This window comes from Petaurus breviceps, unplaced genomic scaffold (genome assembly GCF_028583685.1).
Source record: "Petaurus breviceps papuanus isolate PSGF00001 unplaced genomic scaffold, PetGlider_PUasm1.0 91041, whole genome shotgun sequence".
Lineage (NCBI taxonomy): Eukaryota > Metazoa > Chordata > Mammalia > Diprotodontia > Petauridae > Petaurus > Petaurus breviceps.
This window is the reverse complement of record NW_027187400.1, coordinates 43,355,472-43,376,017: the sequence shown is the minus strand read 5'-3', so window position 1 is coordinate 43,376,017 and position 20,546 is coordinate 43,355,472. Positions and strand designations below refer to the sequence as shown.

Here is a 20,546-nt window from a genome sequence, read left to right as displayed (position 1 = left end):
CACACACACACACACACACACACACACACACACACACACACACACACGCTTAGAGACCCCCAGCAGACATTCTCTTCCTTATCTAGGCTGCTGGGGTAGGTGTGGCAAGGCTGACCCCTGAAGTGAAGCCTAACTCCTCAGGGGGGTTGGGTGGATGAGGGGTAGGGAGTTTGTATACCCCCCCATGGGGTATACTCCCATGTTTCTGGCCCAAGGCTACTCTGGTAAGGGAAGGGCAGCTGCTTGGCATCTTCACTGGGCCTCTAAACATTTAGGAGAAAAGACATAGTCCCCAGGCCCACAGACCAGCAAGGGAGAGAGGGGTAGTTCTATAGCCATGGCCCTGAGCTCAGCCTAGGGAAGAGGATGGTTTCCTGGCCTACCCCTCTGGCCATGAGACCTCCTGGGGAGTTCTCTAGCCTCTGTGACATGTAATAGGAGAGTGTGATGTTCAATAATAAAAATGCTTCTCACAGTTTGGCGGGCCTGGTCCTCCCTGTGTGGGGGGAGGGGATGCCAGGGGTTCTGGTGACTCAGAGGGGCCGCCTGGCCTTAATGACTCAGGCCTGGGCGTGCTGCCAGCTGGGACATATTTTCCAAAGAAAAGTTAACATTCTCTTCCCGCCCTCCACCCTCCTGTGGGACCCTCTGGCTCCACCCCAGCCCAGCCCCTTTCCCCTCCCTGGGCCTGGGAACAGAGCCTGGTGGGGAGTAGGGTCGTGGGCCAGCTGGCCCCAGTCCAACTTTGGGCGAGTGGGCAAAGCTGATGTGTGTATGTACGGTATGTACATGTGTATGGAAGGGCACGTGTGTCCCAGCCTGGCCAGGACTTGATTTTCCATACAAAACTCCCATGTGTGTGATATGTAGTGAATTGAGTTGGGGTCCACGCACACACACGCCCCTCACATGGACACCGAGTGCTGAGAGCAGATCCAGGTGCTCACTGGGAGGAGGGGGCTACAGGAGACAGCAAGGATGCGCCCGCCTCCCTGGTGAATGAGTCAGGGGCGGCCACCCCAGAGAGGGCCAGACTGCATAGCCAGGCTCAGGGGAGCAAGGGGCCAGCATGGGAGCTGTCCCCCAGACCAAGGCCCACAGTGCTCCCCACTAGGGCACAAAGTGCACAACCCAGAAACCAAAGCAAGGACACTCTCAGACATGGCTCACAACGTCAAGTCGACAAGCATCAGTTGAGTGCCTACTGTGTACCAAGCATCATGCTAAGTGCTAGGGATGGGGTCCAGGGAGCCCAGGCTAAGGAGGGCTGTGGCAGGATAAATAGGGGGTGTGCTGGGAGGAAAGGCGTGGAGAACGGGGACCCTGGGCCTTTAGGGTGGGCCTTTAGGGGAGCCCGGCATGAAAGTGCTAATTCCAAGGGCCCTGGCAGCTCGTCCCGGGCTCTGCCCTCCCCCTCTCCCTCCTTCTCTCCCCCTTGCCCGCCCAGCCCAGCCCAGCATCCCCTCCCCATCCTTCCCTGGAGGCGGGAGCCCCCTGGCGTTCAGACGTGCCAGTGCAGGCCCCTCAGCCCCCCTGGGGATCCCTGAGACCCTTGGAGAGTCCAGTGGGCTCTACTCTGAGGCCCAGGGTGGGCCAAGGTTTAGCCCACAACTGCTTTCGCTTTACATGACTGTTACCGCACCTGCCTAGGGAAGTTTACCCAACAGCCTTAAGCCTTGGTCTTAAGCCTATTGAGGTCACACAGTCCCAAGGTCCCTAAACCTTGGCTTAGTAGCCAAGTAGAGGAAATAAGAAACGGAAATATTTCTGTTAGGAAGGAAATGAACATGTGTTACCAACACCTACTGTGTGCCAAGCGCTGAGCCCTTTACAAAAAACGCTGGAAGGGAGGTGCTGTGATTATCCCCATTTTATAGTTACGGAAACTAAGCAGGGGTTAAATGACTTGCCCAGGGTCACACAGCTGGTAAGTGTTTGAGGCAGGATTTTGGAAAGTCAGTCAATAAACATTTAAGTGCCTACTATGTGCCAGGGACTGTGCTAAGCCCTGGGCAAAAGACAGACACTACTCTCAAAGAGCTCACAATTAAAGGGGAAAGACAATGTCTCTAAAGGAGGGTGGGAGGCATGATGGAGCAGCCTGGTGAGAAATGAAGGATTTGAACTCGGGTCTTCTTGACTTCAGGCCCAGTGTTCTATCCATTGTGCCACCTTGATGAGTGATAAAGAGACTGGCTTAAGGTCACCTAGCTGGTAAGTGTTAGGGCAAGGACTCAGAGTTAGGGCTCATGCTTATAGCCTATGGCTCAAAGGCTGGTTATGTGGCACAGTGGATAGAGCGAGGGGCCTGAAATGAGGAAGACTCCTGCTACTGAGTTCAAATCTGGCCGCAGACACTTGCTAGCTGTGTGACCCTGGGCAAGTCACTTCACCCTGTTTGCCTCAGTTTCCTCACCTGTAAAATCAGCTGGAGAAGGAAATGGCAAACCCTTCCAGTATCTCTGCCAAGAAAACCCTAAATGGGGTCACAAAGAGTCAGACTACCATCAGAAATGGCTCAAAGACCCATTCTGTTCCCTGGGCTATTCATTTGTTTCTTCACTGATTGATTCATTCATTTTCTGGATAATTCATTCACATTCCTCCCATTTGTTTGTTCATTCATCCATTAATCACTTGTTAAATCATCAAGTATATAATTCATTTACTCATTTATTGATACATTCACTAATTCATCCATTGCACCTTCATTCATTCTTTTTTCATTCACTCACTTATCCATTCACTCATTTCCTCATTCAAAATAATTGATCAAACCGGTATTATCCCCAGTTCCTGTGCAACTTTCTAGGCATACAAAGAAGAAAAAACCCCCAAAAGTCCCTGCCTCGAGCAGCTTACGTTCTATGTGGGAGAAAACAATATATAGATAGATAAGTAAGAAATATATAGAAAGGAATTTATTTGGACAATTCTGGGTTTTATATTCTGTATTAAATTGTCTACCAAGATGGCGATGACCTTAATGAATAATGATGATGGGCTTTTCCCCCCACTATATATACAAATTTACTTGACAGAGATATTAAATTAAAATTGTCTAGCATAACAGGAAAATTCCCAGGTCAGTGAAAACATACAAATGCATCGAAAGTCACAGTATCATAAAGTGGGAACTGTAAGTGACTTGAGAGGCCAGTTTGGCCATTTTAAAGATATTAGTCTTAAGCCTGTTGAGGTCACACAGTCCCAAGGTCCCAAGGTCATACAGGTAGTAAATAGCCATTCTGGGATTTTAAACTAGGCTCTCTAACTTCAAATCTAGTGTTCTTTTTTCTTTTAAATGTAAAGAATATTTTATTTTTTCCAATTACATGTAAAGACAATTTTTAAAATTCATTTTTAATAAGATTTTGAATTCTAAATTCTCTCCCTCCCTCCTCTCCAAGATGGCAAGCAGTCTGATATAGGTTGTACTTGCACAATCATGTTAAACATATTTCCACATTAGTCATGTTGTAAAAGAAGAAACGGAACAAAAGGGAAAAACTATAAAAAAACAAAGAAAGTGAAAATATTATGCTTCAATCTGCATTCAGACTCCATGGTTCTTTCTCTGGAGATGGACAGAATTTTCCATCAAGAGTCTTTTGGAATTGTCTTAGATCATTGTATAGCTGAGAAAAGCTAAGTCTATCATAGTTGATCTTTGTACAACGTTGCTGTTACTGTGTATAATGTCTTCTGGTTCTGCTCACTTCACTCAGCATCAGTTCATATAAATCTTTCTAGATTTTTCTGAAATCTGCCTGCTCATCATTTCTCATAGCACAATAGTATTCTATCACAACCATAAACCACAACTTGTTCAGCCATTCCCTGAATGATGGGTATTCCTTCAATTTCTGGTTCTTGACCACCACAGAAAGAGCTGCTTTAAATATCTGTGTACATGATGATGGCTTTTTTAAAAATTGGACAAAGGATTTCATCCTTTTGGAAACTCCTGGTGAAGAACTCCCTCACAATCCAGGTGACCAACCCTGTTCTCTGCAACTTGTAGTTTTAGAGATCTGTCTGGGGGGGTGGAGACGGATACAAGAGGTTTAGCAGCCTTGAGGCCACATGCAGCCCTCTAGGTCCTCAAGTGCAGCAGCCCTTTGACTCCAAGTTTTACAGAATAAATCTTTCTTTTAAGGGGATTTGTTCTATGAAGTTTGGATTCTGTCAAAGGACCACACTTGAGGACCTAGAGGGCCACATGTGGCCTCGAGGCTGTAGGTTCCCCACCCCTGGTTTAGAGATTTGAATCTTGGTCTTCCCAACTCTTAAAGTTAGTGTGATTTCCTTTCTTCTGAAGTAATAATGATAACAAACAATAATCATAGTGAATATTTATATAGTTCCTTATGATTGGCAAAGTACTTTCCATCTATTAACTCACTTGATGTTGTAACATTTTACAGATGAGGAAACTGAGGTTAAGTGATTTGCAGATTCTGAGACTGAATTTGAAATCAAGTCTAGGATCTAACCGCTGTACTCCCTGGCCATAATGTCTTTGAGGTTGTTAGCAGTAAATATAGTAGATAGAATGCTGGCCTAGCCAGAAAGACAAGCGTTCAAATCCTCCCTCCTTACACATCCTGGCTGTGTAATTCTGCACAAATTCCTTAACCTCTCAGCATCCCAGACAGCTCTCCTGATGACAAGTTGCAGAATATTTGTTAATCTCTAGTGGCAGACCCCACCTGGGAGACGCCCACTAGCAGTGGGGCAATGGTACCTCCTGCCGCCAAGTTCTGGCCTTCCTTGGCAAAGAGAGACCAGTGTCTCCAGGCTCTGCTGGATTTTTCACAAAATCCTGGCTCAAGCTGTGCTTCTCCCCTCCTTGAGTCAAGTAAGTGGTGGGTGGTGCTTTCCAGCTTCTTCAAGTGACCTTCACCCTGTATTTCTCCTCTAGAGTGTCTCTGATCATTGGTAGAGGTCCAGGCCGGTGCTGGGGAGGAGGTCTTCCTCTCCATGAGAGGTGCCCATGGTCCATCACAGAAAGTGGTTCTGGGGTCTCAGCATCATGTAGAATGAAAATGTCACTTTGGCTTGGAAGGTCAAGGTCAGAAGAGGCCAAGTGCCCATTTCTCTGGTGTTCAAGCTTTGGTGCCAGGGACCTTCTGGCACTGTTCTCCCCAGACTACTCGAGGCACTGCCTAGTGGAGACATTCTCCTGGGCAGCTGCCCTGAATAAAGGCCTGGTGAGTTGAACCTAAGAGAGCTGTAGACTCTTAAGACGATGGTTTTCAATGTGGGGCCAGGGCCAGTGGGAGGGCCATGACCCCAAGGAGGGAGTGGTCAACTGATCAGAGGCTAAGAAGATGGGACGCATCCCACTCTCCCTTCTGATTGCCACAGAGTTCGTTTCTACTGCAGCCACACATGCCTTTATCCCCCTCCCCTCAATTCTCCCCCTCCTGGGGTGAGCCTGGCCCTCAGAGCGGTTCCAACCTGACCGCTTCTGGGCACAGCACCTACAGCAGGGGCTGTGAAGACAGCATTGGGGAATTCCACCCGCCCCACTGACCTGCCTCAGAATACCCACCCACTGTCTCCCCACCCGTCACTCATCACCTTGTGACTGTGGCAGGAGCCTATTGGAGGGTTGCTTCGGTGCTCTGGGGTAGTGACTGGTAAGTCTCCGTTTTTTGTTTTGGGTGGCACAGGATGAACGAACAAGGATGGCATGGGCACTAGGTTCAAATCCTGCCTCAAACACTAGCTATGTGATCCTGGGCAGGGTACTAACCCCTCTGTGGGACCCTTAAGTGCAATTTGGAGCAACAAATGTGAGAAGATGACTGAAAAGTCCTTTGATGGCTCTCTGTTGCCTTGAAGCTAAAATCCAAAGCCTGGTATTTAGTCCTTCCCAATTCGCTTTCCATTCCTGTCCAGAGGCCTGTGGGCTGATCCCAGCTGGGATCTTTATCCCCACTCCCATTCATCTGACAAGTCAGTCCCCAGGAGGGCAACTAGACACCTTTACCCCCATGAGATTCTAGGGGTACCCCTGAAGGGCAGTGGGGTTTCCTCTAGTGCTGCTGGCTCAAACCCCCATTCCAATGTGTTCTCCCCAGTATCACTCTCCAGTTATCTCTTCAGTATCATTCATTTTCTCAGTGATTAGAAACTCAATATCATTTTGACTAACAGTAATTAGCTTTTTCTTTTTATTTATTTTTCGTTTTCAACATCCACTTCCATAAGATTTTGGATTCTAAATTTTCTCCCCCTCCCCAAGACAGCATGCAATCTCATATAGACTCTACATATACATTCATGTGAAACATATTTTCACATTAGTCATGTTGTATAGAAGAATTAGAACCAGTGGGAAAAACCACAAGAAAAAAGAAACAAAAGAGAGAGAGAAACAGCAAAATAGATCAGCATTTGGACTCCAAAGTTCTTTCTCTGGATGTAGATGGCATTTTCCATCATGAGTCTTTTGAAATTGTCTTAATCCTTGCATTGCCAAGAACTACGTCTATCAAGGTTAGTCATCACACAATGTTATTGTTACTGTGTACAAGGTTCTCCTGGTTCTGCCCACTTCACTCAGTGTCAGTTCATGTAAGTCTTTCCAGGTTTTTCTGAAGTCCGCCTGTTCATCATTTCTTATGGAACAGTAGTATTCTATCACATTCATAAACCACAACTTGTTCAACCATTCCCCAACTGACGGGCATCCCTTCAACTTCCAACTCTTGACCACCACAAAAAGAGCTGCTAGAAACATTTTTGTACAGATGGGTCCTTTTCCCGTTTTTATCATCTCTTTGGGATAGCAAGTAGCTTTTTCGAAGAGAAATTATTGAGAAGACATAGCAAGAAGAGAAGTAAAAACATCCCCCCTGAATTGGGACACACTCTTCCTTCAGGATACTTAATGCCTTGGTATGTGGGGAGAATGGGTGCAAAGGTAAAGTGGCTTCTACCAGGCAAAGCAAGGTAACAAGTGTTTTTTACGCGCTTACAGTAGTGCTTGGGAATACAGATTCAAGCAAATGAAAAAGGGTCCCAGCCCCCAAGGACCTTCGACTCTAGTGGGGGAAGACAACACATAAAGTAGCTGAAAAAGAGAAGTTGGTGGTGGGAGGCATAATTCTCTACCCTCTGGGTCCTGCTCCTCCACCTGGGCCCCAAAATCTTTCTGCCTAACTCTCTGAGGTTTGGAATCTAATAAAAAAAAAATAACCCAACCCTGCAGTTATCAGCAGACCCTCATATTCCAGGAGAAATTCTCTCCCATAGTGCCCTACACTGTGTCCTCCAGATCCACTGAGTTACCCTGTGGTTTGGACCTCCCCACATGGGAAACGTACTCCGGCCGCTTCACAGGTAACCCTTTCCCGTCAGACCTGAGCCTCATTGTAATAGCAGGGAGCAAAGTACAGGTCTTCTGCTCCCCCATGTCATGGCGTCAATCCTTTAGCAATTCTCCAGCTCCCCATGTCCTGGCTTTCCTCCCTCAACAATGCCCTAGCTGCAGGTACCTCCTGGGTGCCCCTCTTCTTTCTGCAGGAGAGGGCTACTCGGGAACACCCCTTCTTTCTCTAGCAGATCTATAAAAGGCCAGATTTCTAAACACTCAAACTTAAAGTAACCACCCCAGAGCTAACACCCCCAAGAAAGCTCCCTTTTCTGCCTAGGAAGCAGACTGCTTTGGATAGATTTCCTCCTCTAGGAGGCAGGGGATTAGGAACCGCACTGTCCCTGTGCAGCGAAAGAAGTCAATTCCCTGCTCCTGCCAAGGAAGCACACATCATCTGTTTTTTCTATTCCCCCACTGACTTTGCTATTGTTGTTATCTCTTGGACTGGGAACATCCGTGCTCAGAAAGGGGGCAAATGGAAAAGGCATCCAGGAGCTCTGGTCCTGGGCCTCAGGTGAGCAAATGCAGATACCACGTGCTTGTGGCCCAAGGCACATATGAATGCATCCCAGTACCCCCAGGGGACCAGCTCTGCTCCCTTTCTGCATCTCTCCAAAGAGAGGAGGGGAAAAAGGGGTGGCTTCTAACAGAGACCATTCTCCCACGTCCTCACTTTGTTTTCAAACCTCTTTGAATCTTTCTGTGGGCCCAGAATGGTTCAGAGGAAGCTAAATGGAGCCGATTCGGGAACCCTCTACTGCTAATGAGATAGTTCCTGGGGTTTTATTAATCTTTCTTAAACAGAGAGGAGGAAGACAGGGACACTGGCTATGTTTATGATCTCCCTTCCGGAGTCAGGGTTGAGCAGGCAGGGGGTGGGCCCAAAGACACAGGCAGCTGGCTGGAGGAGTGGTCATCCCAGCCTGGAGAGGCTGGAGCAGCCAAGGGGCCAATCTGTCTCCACCCAGAGTCCAACAGGACTCTGGAGCCCATTTGCCACTGGACTGGTGATCCAGAACCGGCTGCTTCCTGAATTTTGCTGTTCTTGAGAGACAGATCCTTCACTCATTCCTTGATGGGCCACAGGGCAGATGTGCTTGGGACCTTCTCCCATCCACTAAGAAGAGGGAGGGAAGCAGGCATGATGGGAGGGAAGCAGCTGATAGGATCCCAGTAGTACAGATTTAAAGCTGGGAGGGACCTTATAGGTTTTTCTAGTCCATACACCCCCCTTCCCACTTTACAAATGAGGAAACTGACACCCAGAGGTGTTAAGTGACTTGCTTAAGGTTGCAAAGGTAGTAAAGTCACAGCCCCAGAGCTGAACCCACACAACCAAGCCATGTTAGAAAAGCATCTCTGGCCAGGCGGGGAGGACCCTGTAAATAACATGCTGAGTGAGTGACTCCCTGGGTAGTTGAGGGAGATGCTGATAGAGGCATACATTTCAAGGCAAAATGGAATTATAATTTATATTTTAATATTTCATCCCTAGACTAGGACCTTGAAAACCAGGGGGTTGTTTTTTTTTGAGTTGTTAATGGGCCAAAGCACAGTTTGCAGGATTTGAGCACCCTCTTGTGGCCAAGGTGGATATTGCAGCTGGTTGAAGGGAGAATCCATGCAGGGTCAAGACAGACTATTGGGTTTCAGATATGATAGGCATTCTTCATCCACTTAGATTTCTTGTGTGGATTGTCGGGTCAAACTCTTCTGAGTGATTTTGAATCACATTTAGGAGGCTCCACAGTGTTCTGGGAGCATATGGAGAAGAACCATGAAACTGAAAGAACTGGGGATGTCAGTCTGCGGGGGAGAAGACTGGAGGGAGACATTTGACAGGCTGGCTTGTATGAGTAAATGGACTATCCCACAGGAGAGGGTTATCCCAATCCTTTCCAGATTTTGCTGGTTGACTCCAAGTCTAGGCACTCTTGGACTGTTTCGAATGTATATGAGCTTCAGAATCCTGATATAAATGACTAGATGGAACCCAATATCAATGGGCATCGAGAGTGCCAATGTGGTTGGATGGATTTATGTCTTTTAAATGATGGGCTTGGGTGGAAAGTTATGACCAGGGTAGTTTAAAGCTAGTTATCATTCTGGATTTTTATCCTTAATGTAGTTTTTCTTCCCCACACTAGAATGACAGGCAAATTCAGGAATCGTTCTATATATTTTTTGCATTCTCACATTTTAAAATTTTAGTTTTTTCCTAGTAGGCACTTGGTAAATGTTTATTGATTGACTGATTCAGAGGCAGCAGGAAGTTAGTGTTAGTGCCCTCCCTCTGTTGATGTCTCCCATTTATTCTGTCTATACGTTGTTGGTACAAAACAGTTATTTGCATGTTCTCCCCCATTAGGCTGTGAGCTCCTTGAGGGCAGGGCTAGGGATTGTCTTTTTTCTTTCTCTGTATCCCCAACACTTACCACAGTGCCTAGCACACAGGAGGCATTTATTAAATGCTTCTTGACTTGATTTGATGGCTGTCTTCAAGTATCTGAAGGGCTGTCCTTTGGAAGAGGGATCCCTTGTTCTGTTGGGCTCCATGAGACAGAACTGAAAACCATGGGTGGAAGTTGCAGAGATGTTGATTAAAGCTTGATGTCAAAAAAATACCACTACGTGTCAAGTGTTTTACAAATATCATCTCATTTGATCTTCACAACAACCCTACAAGGTAGGTGCTGTTATTATACCCATTTTACAGACAAGGAAATTTGAGGCTAACAGAGGGTCTAAGTGTCTGAAGCCAGGTTTGAACTCAGGTCTTCCTGACTCTGGCCTGGTTCTATCCACTGAGCCATCTAGTGCCTCAGACTCTAATTTTACTCCTCCCTAATTGATTATCCCACTTGCCCCAACAGTTGTTCCAAACTTTCCTCTCCTTAAGCCTTTCTCAGCACCCCTTTCCTCACTCCAGCTGAGGACCTCACCCCATGCTTTCCTCTCCCCTCCATCACCCACCACTCTCTCCTCCTTTACTCTTTGATGAAGAGATGACCTGTCTTCTCACCATCATCCCCTCTAGATGAATCCTTGCTCCCTTTCCCGCCCATCCTCCCTAGAGAACTGCCCCCATAATCATCACATTCTCTAGACTTCTGTCTCTCCCTGCTGATCGATTTATTCCCTGCTGCCTAGAACCAAGCCAAGTGTCTACTATTCTTTAAAAACTCCAGGCCTACTAAACAACAAGAACCAGTATTTACATAGCTCTCTGAGGTAGGCAAAGCGCTTTACAAATATTGCCTCATTTTATTTTCATGACAGTCCTGGAGGGCAGGCACGATTATTCTCCTCATTTTACAGCTGGGGAAAGTGAGGCAGGGAGAGGTTAAGTGGCTAGCACAGGGTCATGCAGTTATTGTGTCCAAGGTTGGATTTCAACTTAGAGCTTCCTGTTTCCAGGTCCAGAGCGCTATCTGCTGCATGACCCAGCTGTCTCTTCTACCATCCCCACTAGTTACTATCCTGCATTTCCCCTCCCCATCACAACCACACTCCTTGCAAAAAGCCCTCTATTCTCGTTGCCTCTGCTCTTTCCTAGCCCTCTTCAGCCTGGCTTCTGACCTCATCGTTCAGCTGAAGCTGCCCTCTGCTAAGTTATCAGGGGCCTCAATCTCCAAATCCAATGGCCTTTTCTCAAGCTTCATTTTTCTTGATGTTTCAGTAGGCCTTCCCCCCTGCTGATTATCTCCCGGATACTGCACTGGCTGCTCCCCGTGCTAGGGACCCATGTTCCCCCACCTCTGCCTCTCAGCATCCCTGCTTTTCTACAAGCCTCCTCTCGAATGTCAGCTTCAGCAGGAGACTTTTCCTGATTCTCTCTCCACCTCATGCCCCATCCCAAACACTCACCTGCTTCTACTGCCTTCCCTTACAAAGTTCCCTACTGTGTCATCTGTCATAAAGAAGATGCTGGAAAGCAGGATTGTCCGGGGCTGTTCTTGTTTGCCACAGAGATGAAGACAGGAGAGATGGGATACTGAGTCTTCAACTGGCTGGGGGTCCCTCACAGAGGAGGGATGAAGGAGCTCATTGGATGGCAAGCCCTCCTTTTCTTAGCCAGCTAGGGATAAGGCCTTGCTTTTGCTTCTGCTGACAAAAGTCTGGCAGCTGCTTCTCAGAGGCTGCTGACTTAGGGAGCTGGGGCTATGCCTCGAAATCCAAGAAAGGCTTTCTCACTGTTGTTCAGGTGGGGGAAGAGGAAGACTCTGTGGGTTGGCCAGGAACTCCCAGCTGACTGAGCAGCTGCTGGGATGGACCTGTGTTCTCTCCGCAGGGACCAGGAGCAATGGCCCCCCAGAAGGAGCCAGGATGCAGAACAGCTCAAGGCAGCTGAGTCTGAAACAGGGAAGAAGCCGGAAGAGTTCCTCAAACTCAGGCTGGTGGGAAGGACTCCTGGCCTTCTGTCTGGGTCACCCAGCTCTGAGGCCAGATCTGAACTCAGGTCCTCCTGACTCCAGGGCTGGGACTCCCCTTTGAGGAAGTCAGTCTCTGTCTCCTAGTTGGAGCTGATTAGTGCGTAGCACACAGCAGACAATAAATGTTGACTGATTATCTCATTCCCAGCCGAAGAGCTCATTCACTTGTGTCTTTTCTGGTATATGCTAATCCATGGAACTTGACTAATTCTCTAGGATAAACTGATTTCCTTCCTGTGAGGATCTTTTGTGTAATCAGTATCTGGTGGGAAATCCTGGGAGGTACTGTTGGCTTCAAGGAGATTCACTTAATCTCTCTTTCCTCATCTGCAAAGGGGCAGAGCTGGGTGGACAAGCTGGATTTGAGGGGTCCCTCAGCACTAATAGAAAGAAAAGTCTTCACCAACTACTGCTCTAAATGCCTCCTCTCTCATCCATACACAAGCTTTCTACAAGTCATAGATGGGAACTGACAGGGTCTCAAAGAGGAGGCTTTTCCAAGTAAATCCACCATGGACCACAGCTCTCCCCTTTTACAACTGGCTGAAGGAGGTAGAGACTAAAATCTCACTGGGCTTAGGTTGTTTATTGATTATGAAAAAGTGTTCCATTTAGGAAAGCAAAACACCAATATGAAGGCTCTTGAACGATGTCATCCAATCATCAAAATCACTGAATTTCCTTGAAAGCCTTAACAAGAGAAATAACCCTAATCAATGCTGTCTGACTATAAATATCAGGAGAGGCCTAAAACTCACCAAAGGTGTTCACCATGGTGGTGAAAGAGCCCCAAGTTGAAGAGATTCTCTGGGAATAGTGACGTTCTCTAGATTCTCCTGCTTGTGGATGCCAATGGGCTAGCTACAAGCCCTGGTACACAGCACAGTCACTTGGAAGAGAACAGAACTTTTAAAAGACTCTGACCTGACCATCCATACAGGAAAGACCAAGTGGATGAAAAGTGTCTGTTGCCTAGATTACAACATGCGTTTGGATAAAAAACTCCAGGGTTTGTCCATCATCAGTATGTCTAGCTGATACAAAGAGCCCACACATAATCAGCTGGGCCAAGAGCTGACCATGAGGGCACTGGGCTGAATTACTTTTGAGAACTGCACCCCTCCAGTAATGATCCCACACTTTCCACACAAACAAAGGCCCATTGTTTAGTGCCTAAATTCTGCTGGTGTTACTATTTGGCAAGGAGACAGGAAACATAAGAAGGAACTAAATATAAATATCACATGGGGGGAGGGACAAAAGAGAGGACCCTGGTGGGTGGGTGGGAACAAGCTGTAACATACTGCCAGGGGATAATAATGAGCACTGCCACTTTTGCAGCACTTTCAGGTTTGCAAAGCTCTTTGCCTATGGGAACAATTGGATATAAAACACAGCCTTGGTAGGAAATGCTCTAATTATCCCCTATTTTACAGAGCAGGAAATTGAAACACAAAATAAAGAAAGTGACTTGCCCAGGGTCACACAGCTAGTGAGCATCTGAGGTAGGAATTTAACTAGGGTCTTCCTGAACCCGAGCCCCACTGCTTTACCCACCCCACAATAGCAGCCTGAGCACAGGACTAAAAGATTTCACCTACCACATCTAAGGCGGGTAGGTGGCGCCACAGTGCATAGAACTGACTTGGAATCGACAAGACTATTCTTCATGAGTTCAAGTCTGGCCTCAGACACTTCCTAGCTGTGTGACCCTGGGCAAGTCCCTTAACCCTATTTGCCTCAGTTTCCTCACCCGTAAAACAACCTGGAGAAGGAAATGGCAAACCCTTCCAGTATCTTTGCCAAGAAAACCTCAGTGGGGTTGTAAAGACTCAGACATGAGTGAAACAACAGAACGCCACCGCCACCACATCTGGGCTGATGGTCTTGTTGACTGATCCCTGGGAATCAGCTCTTTCACTTGTACATCCCCCATCTCCTGGTGCCCCAGGGCCCTTTCTCCTGCCATGCTTTACGGTACCATCTGCCATCTTCTCACTAGCCTCCTTCCCACACTGACCCCAGACTCTTCCTCCCTCTACTCTCCAGTCCTGGAACCATATTTGATCAACTCTCCCAGCTGCCCCTGGAAAGGGGCTGTCAATTCCACTCTCCCATGGCTCCACTCACTGTAACTTACCCAATCTAAATTCCCCTCCCTTGCCACCATCTCCCAATGTGCGTGGTCTCCCGCTGTTTCTACAATAATAATAATGATCACAGCTAGCAATTACATAGCATTCAAGCTTCAAAATGTGCTTTACAAATGTCATTTCTTCTAACCCTCATGACACCCACGAGAGCCGAGGGCTCCTACTGCCCCCGTTTTACAGATAAGGAGACTAAGGAAGACGGAGGTTAAGTGACTTGTCCAGGGTCACACATCCAGGCCAGATTTGAACTCTGGGCTTTCTGATCGCAAGTCTAGCCCTTTATAAAAGCTTTTCCACCTAAGCTTCTGGAAGACAAGAATTTTCTTTGTGTATCTCCACAGCTTAGCACAAAGTAGGTGCTTAATAAATGTTTTTTTTAAGTTGTTTAATTCATTTATTAATTCAAGAAACATATGAGCAGATAATATAAATATTATATTAAATTATTACATATTTATATATTATATGTTATATTGTTATATTAATATGATATTATATTATATTAAATATAAGAGCAGATAAGCTGGTCCCACGGTGGGTATCCTGGGATGTTGGGAGATGAGGAGATGCTGGAGTCTGGTGGGCTGGGTAGGTATACTAGGGCTGTGGTCTGCATTATTGGCGGAACTTCCCAAATCAATGGAGATCCACTGAAGGGTTTGAAAATCAGGACAGCTATTAGCGCTATTCTTCAGAGGAAGGGGTGGTAACTGCCCCATTCCTGGAATACAGAACTCAGAGGACCTGATCAGAATCCGACCCAGCATTTATATAGCCCTTTCAAGTTCGCAAAGTGCTTTATAAACACGATCTCATTTGATCCTCTTAACAACAAAGGATCTAGGGGCTATTATTAATCCTGTTTTTCAGTTGAGGAAACTGAAGCAGATATAAGTTAAGTGACTTGCCCAGGGTCACACAGGCAGGATGTGAACTCTGGTCTTCCTGCCTCCAGGCCTGGTGGCCCCATACATTGCACCCTGGAGGGGCCTTGCCCTTTACTACATGCCTAACATTTTCCTGCACTGGAGGACACCACTGTCCAGGCAGAGGCTGGCCTGTTCTCTCCTTCACTCACAGAACCACTTCCCTGAGAGAGCCCATGAAGGGCTGGAGAGGACAGAGTGGAAGGTCCTGACACCCTCGTCCTCTCTGGGCTTTCCACTGGCTCTCCTTGTCCATGTTTGGCCACTCCTGCTCTGGCTCCTTTGTATATCCTGTGATGAAGGGTGCCCTCAGGGCTTTCCTGGGCCCTCTCCTCTTCTACTATGCTACTTCACTTGGGGATCTCGGGGGCTTCCCTGGAGTCAATGATCATCCCTATTCCAAGGAGCCTCAGATCTATTTGTCCAGCCCTTACGTCTCTCTAACTTTCAAACTCCCCTCTCCATCTGCCTATTAGACATATTTCTAACTCAGCATGTCAAAAATGGAACTCGTTGTCTTTCTCAACAAATGCTCCCCTTTCTTAATTCCTTATTACTGTAGGGGGCAACACCATCTTCCCAGTCCCTCAGACTCACAACCAAAGGTCCTCACCATCTCTCACCCCCCCAAATCTAATCTGGAGCCAAGGCCTGTCTATGCAGCATCTCCCCAATATGCCCCTTTCTCTCCTCTGACATCTCCCCCACCCTGATGCAGACCGTCATCACCTCAGGCCTGGACTATTGCAGTAGCTGTTGGAGTGGGGGGTCTGCCTGCCTTAAGTGGGTCTCACCAAAGTGATTTTCCTAGCTTGACCATGTCATTGATGGGGTATAGGTTCTGGGAAACTCCTTGAACTCTGATTGAATCTTTCCACTTGATGGTACATTTGCCTGAGGTCATAAGCCTTTCATTATTGCTAGGCCCAAATCTGTTACTCTCAACCTAGTCTAGCCCTCTACTACCTAGTCCAGCTACTTCCTACCCTTGATCCGATCAAAATACCGTGTTTCCCCGATAATAAGACCTATCCCGAAAATAAGCCCTCCCCCAAAAATAAGCCCTATTGAGCACCGTGCGCGTCATCCTGTTCTTCCCCAGTGATTTGCTTATTGAATAAAGGTACATTTTTTTGTTCACATTTACCTGTTTATTAAAATTGCTGTCAATGTTCATTAAAATAAGCCCTCCCCTGAAAATAAGCCCTCTGGTGTTTTTCTGTCCAAAAATTTTAATAAGACAGTGTCTTATTATCGGGGAAACACGGTATCTACATCCAAACCTGTTACCCTTAAACTAGTCTGGCCCTCCATTGTCTGTCATCTGCAGGGAGCCTTCAGCTTTCTCTCACCCTTAATCCCATTCCTGGAGTCTGACCTCAGTAGTCAAGATCCTCCTTAGGACCCTCCTGAAGACCCTCCCCAGATCCCTCTTCTAGACCACCCCTAAATTCTCCCACACTCTTTCTGTTTATAAGATTCATCTTGCCTCTGTGACAGCCGGGAATTCAATCTAGCTCAGACTCAGTCTGTGTCAGATTATTCTGGCCACCTTGTCAATACAAGCTTCACATATACTTAGGCTCCTTAGGAGTCTACCCATTAAGGCAAAAAAACTTTGCTTTTCTTTGGCTGAAAGAAGACTTAAGTTGAATTCATTCAGCAGGACCCAAATTCACTTGGCAGGACCCGCCGTGTTGATAGACCCTCAACCTTAACATTTTATGGTTCCCTGATCCCACCAAACACTTCTAATCTGAAGTTCTTCTCCACCCAGGACTGGAAGGTATGTAAGCCTCCCACTCTCCCTATTCCCTTTTTGCTCTCCAAGTACCTTTGCTGCTTTTCGGGTCTGACCTCTCAGGTCCCATTGGGTCAGACAGCTTAGAAGGCTGCCTTGTACTCAGCCTGACACTCTCAGGTTCTTGGTCCAGTTTGGTTATTTTGGAGGTCATGGACCTGGGCACAGTTTCTGAAGCATGGAGGACAAGCACAGATGCCCCATCAGGAAGTGTAAGCCCGATTCTTTCACTTCTCTCGGCACTAGGAAATTGGGAAAACTTCAGGTACTTTTTTTTTTTTGGAAGGGCAATAGGGGTTAAGTGTCTTGCCCAAGGTCACAGGGCTAGTAAGTGTTAAGTATCTGAGGCCGTATTTGAACTCAGGTCTTCCTGACTCCAGGGCTGGTGCTCTATTCACTGCACCACATAGCTGCCCCTAGGTACTTTTTCGTGTTTTTTTTTTTGTCTTGTTTTGTTTTTGTTTGTTTTTCAAGGCTTACTCCCAGCTCTTCCTTTATAGAGAAAGGGACTTCCAGCCCCTAGGTCTATAATGGGTCCATCCTTCTTAATTCCCAAAAGTTTGCCTTTGAGTTGTCTTTTACAACACTGGGAAAAATTTAGTTTCTCTAAAGAACTTAAAAGAAAAAACTGGTGTTCTTTTGCAGCACTGTTTGGCCTCAGTATCACCTAGAGGACCATGAAGCATGGCTTGTTTGGGGACTTTAAAAGATAATACTCTCTTGCAGTCAGAATCATACTGTGGCCTAGAAGGAAGATGGATAGAAGTTGCCTTCATCATGGCCTTTGTCTCTCTTGCAACACAGCTCTCAGGAAAGATTGTGAGATGTTTGCAGCTAGTGCCCCTCCCCAAAGGGGCAATGGGGTCCAATTAGACAACCCCTATCTTTTGGCCCCCAGGGCTTCGGCCCCAGCCCCTCTGCTCAGGTCCCAGTCACGGGTCTCCCCGAGGCAGCTCCCCCAAACCCTCCTGCTGCACCCTAACCCTCTTCCCCTTGGTTTCTCTTCCCTTTTCTTCTAGCCCAACAGCCCTTGTTTCCTGCCTCCTACACCATCCATATCTCCTACCCTGCATCTCCCACCATGGCCCCTCCCCCCTCAGGGACCCCTGCTCTGGTCCCAGCCACTGGTCTTGCTGTGGAGCCTCCCTCTGTGGCCCGTCCCCCTGAGGCCACACCCACTCAGGCCTCAGGCCCTACCCCCCCAACAGTCTTTGGGGTATCTCCTGACCCCTTCCACTCCTCATGTGCCGCTGACCTTCCCCTTGCCAGTCAGATCTCCCAGGCTGATCCAGTTCAGCCACCACCTCCCAAACCCTCCCTCACAGGAAGTGGGACTTTCTACCTCCCTTGCCAAGCCCCCTTCCCCACAGCACCTTCAGGGCTTTTTCCCCTAAGGGAAGTACCTGTCTCACCCAGTGGGACAATTAGAGTGCATGTCCCATTCTCCATTTGGATCTCATTCAAGTTAAGGAGAAACGGGGGAGATTCTCTGAAGCCTCAATAAAGTTTACAGAGGGCTTTTGGGGCATATCCCTACAATCGAGCTTTCTTGGCGTGATTTGCATATCCTTTACCTGTTACTCCACTGAGGAGAATCTAGGAACAAGCTCAAAAATTTGGGGATCATTTGGCTAGCAATGACCCCAGAAAATACTCCCCAAGAACAGCTGCTGTTCCCACTAGTGACCCAGGATGGGATTATCAGATCTGGGATGATAGGAAGAAGAGAGACCATATGGTACTTTGCCAGTTAGAAGGCCTAAGAACTGCATTTCAAAAGCAAGTAAATTATCAGAAAATTAGGGAATTTACTCAGACAGAAAAAGAAAACCCTGCCCTTTTCCTAGATAGACTTGTAGAGGCTATTAAAAGGTATACAAATTTAGATCCTGACTCTGTAGAGGGGCAGCAATTCTTAACATGTATTTCATTAATCAGGCTTTCCCAGATATTAGGAGGAAACTACAGAAATTGGCAATGGGACCCCAAACACCTCAGGCCCAATTACTGGAGACAGCCTTTGGAGTCTTTAACAACAGAGACCTGGTTGCATTAGAGGAGAAAGAACCAAGGGAATGAACCAGAGACAGAAAACATGCTCAATTCTTGGCTGCTGCCATAGCCAAGAAAATCCCCTCCAGGGGACCTCCTTGGAGGAAGCCCAGTCACTTGGGCAGTGGGGAAGCCTGCTTTAGATACCACAAGGAGAGTCACTGGCCCAAGGAGTGCCCCTCCAAGGCACCCCCCCCAGAGTGAGCCCCAGGAACCAATGCCTCTAGAACTGTATCCATCTGACCAGGAGGGACATGGAGGAAGGATTGTCCCCGAAGTTGGAAAAGTGGCAGAGCCACCTCCCAGTACCCTGTCCTCCAGTCTTCTCAAGACTCGGAATGACAGGGAAGCATGAGGCTTGGCAGAGCTCCCACTTTCTCCAGCTCCCTTGCTGAGCCCTGGGCAAGCATCAAGGTCAAAGGTAAGGTTACCCAATTCTTAATCTATTTCTAATCTACCTTCTCTGTTTTAATCTGTTACTCTGGCCCTACTCACCCCTCAACCTCAGGGGCATCAAAGAGGATGTCTCCAGACATGCCCAGTCCCCTGCTTACTTAAGGATCTGTTGTTTGAACACTCCTTCCTTATGCTCTCTTCTTATCCTGTCCCCTTGTTGGGAAGGGACCTGATGGTGAAATTGGGAAGCCAAGTTTCTCTAATTAAGCCTCCCAGATGTTCCCATGTTCCCCCGAAGTGTGGGAGATGGTTGAGTCAATTGTTTGGGATCTGAGAATTCCTGGGTGAGCTATTTGGGCCACCACAGCCATTGTTCATACTCCTAGATGTGGCCCCAGAGCCATCCATATCCAATTAAGCCCAAAGCCTGGGAGGAATGCAACCATTAATTGCTACTCCAAGCCTGGACTCACTCCCTCTAGAGGGGGACCCTGACCAGGCTAAAGCTTTTGAGACTTTGAAAATGAAATTGACCTGGACTCCAGCTTTACCCAATCTAGAAAAACCTTTCACTCTCTATGTCGGTGAAAGGAGAGGACAGGCTTTGGGAGTCCTAATACACTCCTTAGGAGCTGACCCCAGGCCAGTTACCTGTTTTTGAAAATAATTAGACTCCGTGGCTGCTATTGCTTTCCATGCACTACATGTCTGTGGAGCAATTAGGGAAGGAAGGGGATATCTGACAAAAACATGCCCTTTTATGTTTTGGCCTTGCCAGTCATCTTTAATTCCAACCAAGAAAATTGTCTTTTATGTCAGGGAAATTGTCCTTTCTCTATAGTTTTTTGTGCCTGTTTGGTCTTCGTTTGTTTAACCTCCTTGCCAGGTTCGACTCCTCTAGGGTTAAAGTCATCAACCTCCAGATGACCACTTAGGCTATACCAACCTCTGACTGAATCCAAGTTCTCCAGCCCACTGGACCTGGCACCAGGCATGTTCTGGAGTCTGCGCCCTTGAGTGTGAAATTGGACCCCTTGAATAAGACCCCACAAGGCAGGTAAAGCAGCACTGCACCCCTTGCCAGCAGGAAGCACTTTCAGAAGCTGAGACCTTCGACCTTTACCCCATGTAACAGCAAGCACCCCAAGCGTCCTCAGGGTTGCTGCCAACACAGGTTCTTGGATCTGATTTGATAAAGGAATGCAACTCAAAATGGGTTAACAAGCTTACTTTAATCAGTCAGATATGTATCGTTTACCTCGTTCAGGGGAAAAAGGTCAGCACCCCGAACTTCAGAATATACAGACAGAATTATCAAGACAGAAATAGATCAAGTACACAGCTTTCCAAACTGTGCAACCATTACATCCATAACAAACAACATCTGGATTTCAAAGG

At 47.2% G+C, this 20,546-nt stretch overlaps 1 long non-coding RNA gene across 1 annotated transcript in view; it reads right to left on the bottom strand.

The window, feature by feature from the left end:
- Nucleotides 1–143, bottom strand: part of LOC138153999 (uncharacterized) — a 293-nt gene extending 150 nt beyond the window's left edge. Inside the window, exon 1 of the long non-coding RNA XR_011166526.1 lies at nt 4–143. This is a non-coding gene — a long non-coding RNA (uncharacterized lncRNA). The remainder of the gene's footprint in view (nt 1–3) is intronic.
- Nucleotides 144–20,546: the final 20,403 nt, after the last annotated feature.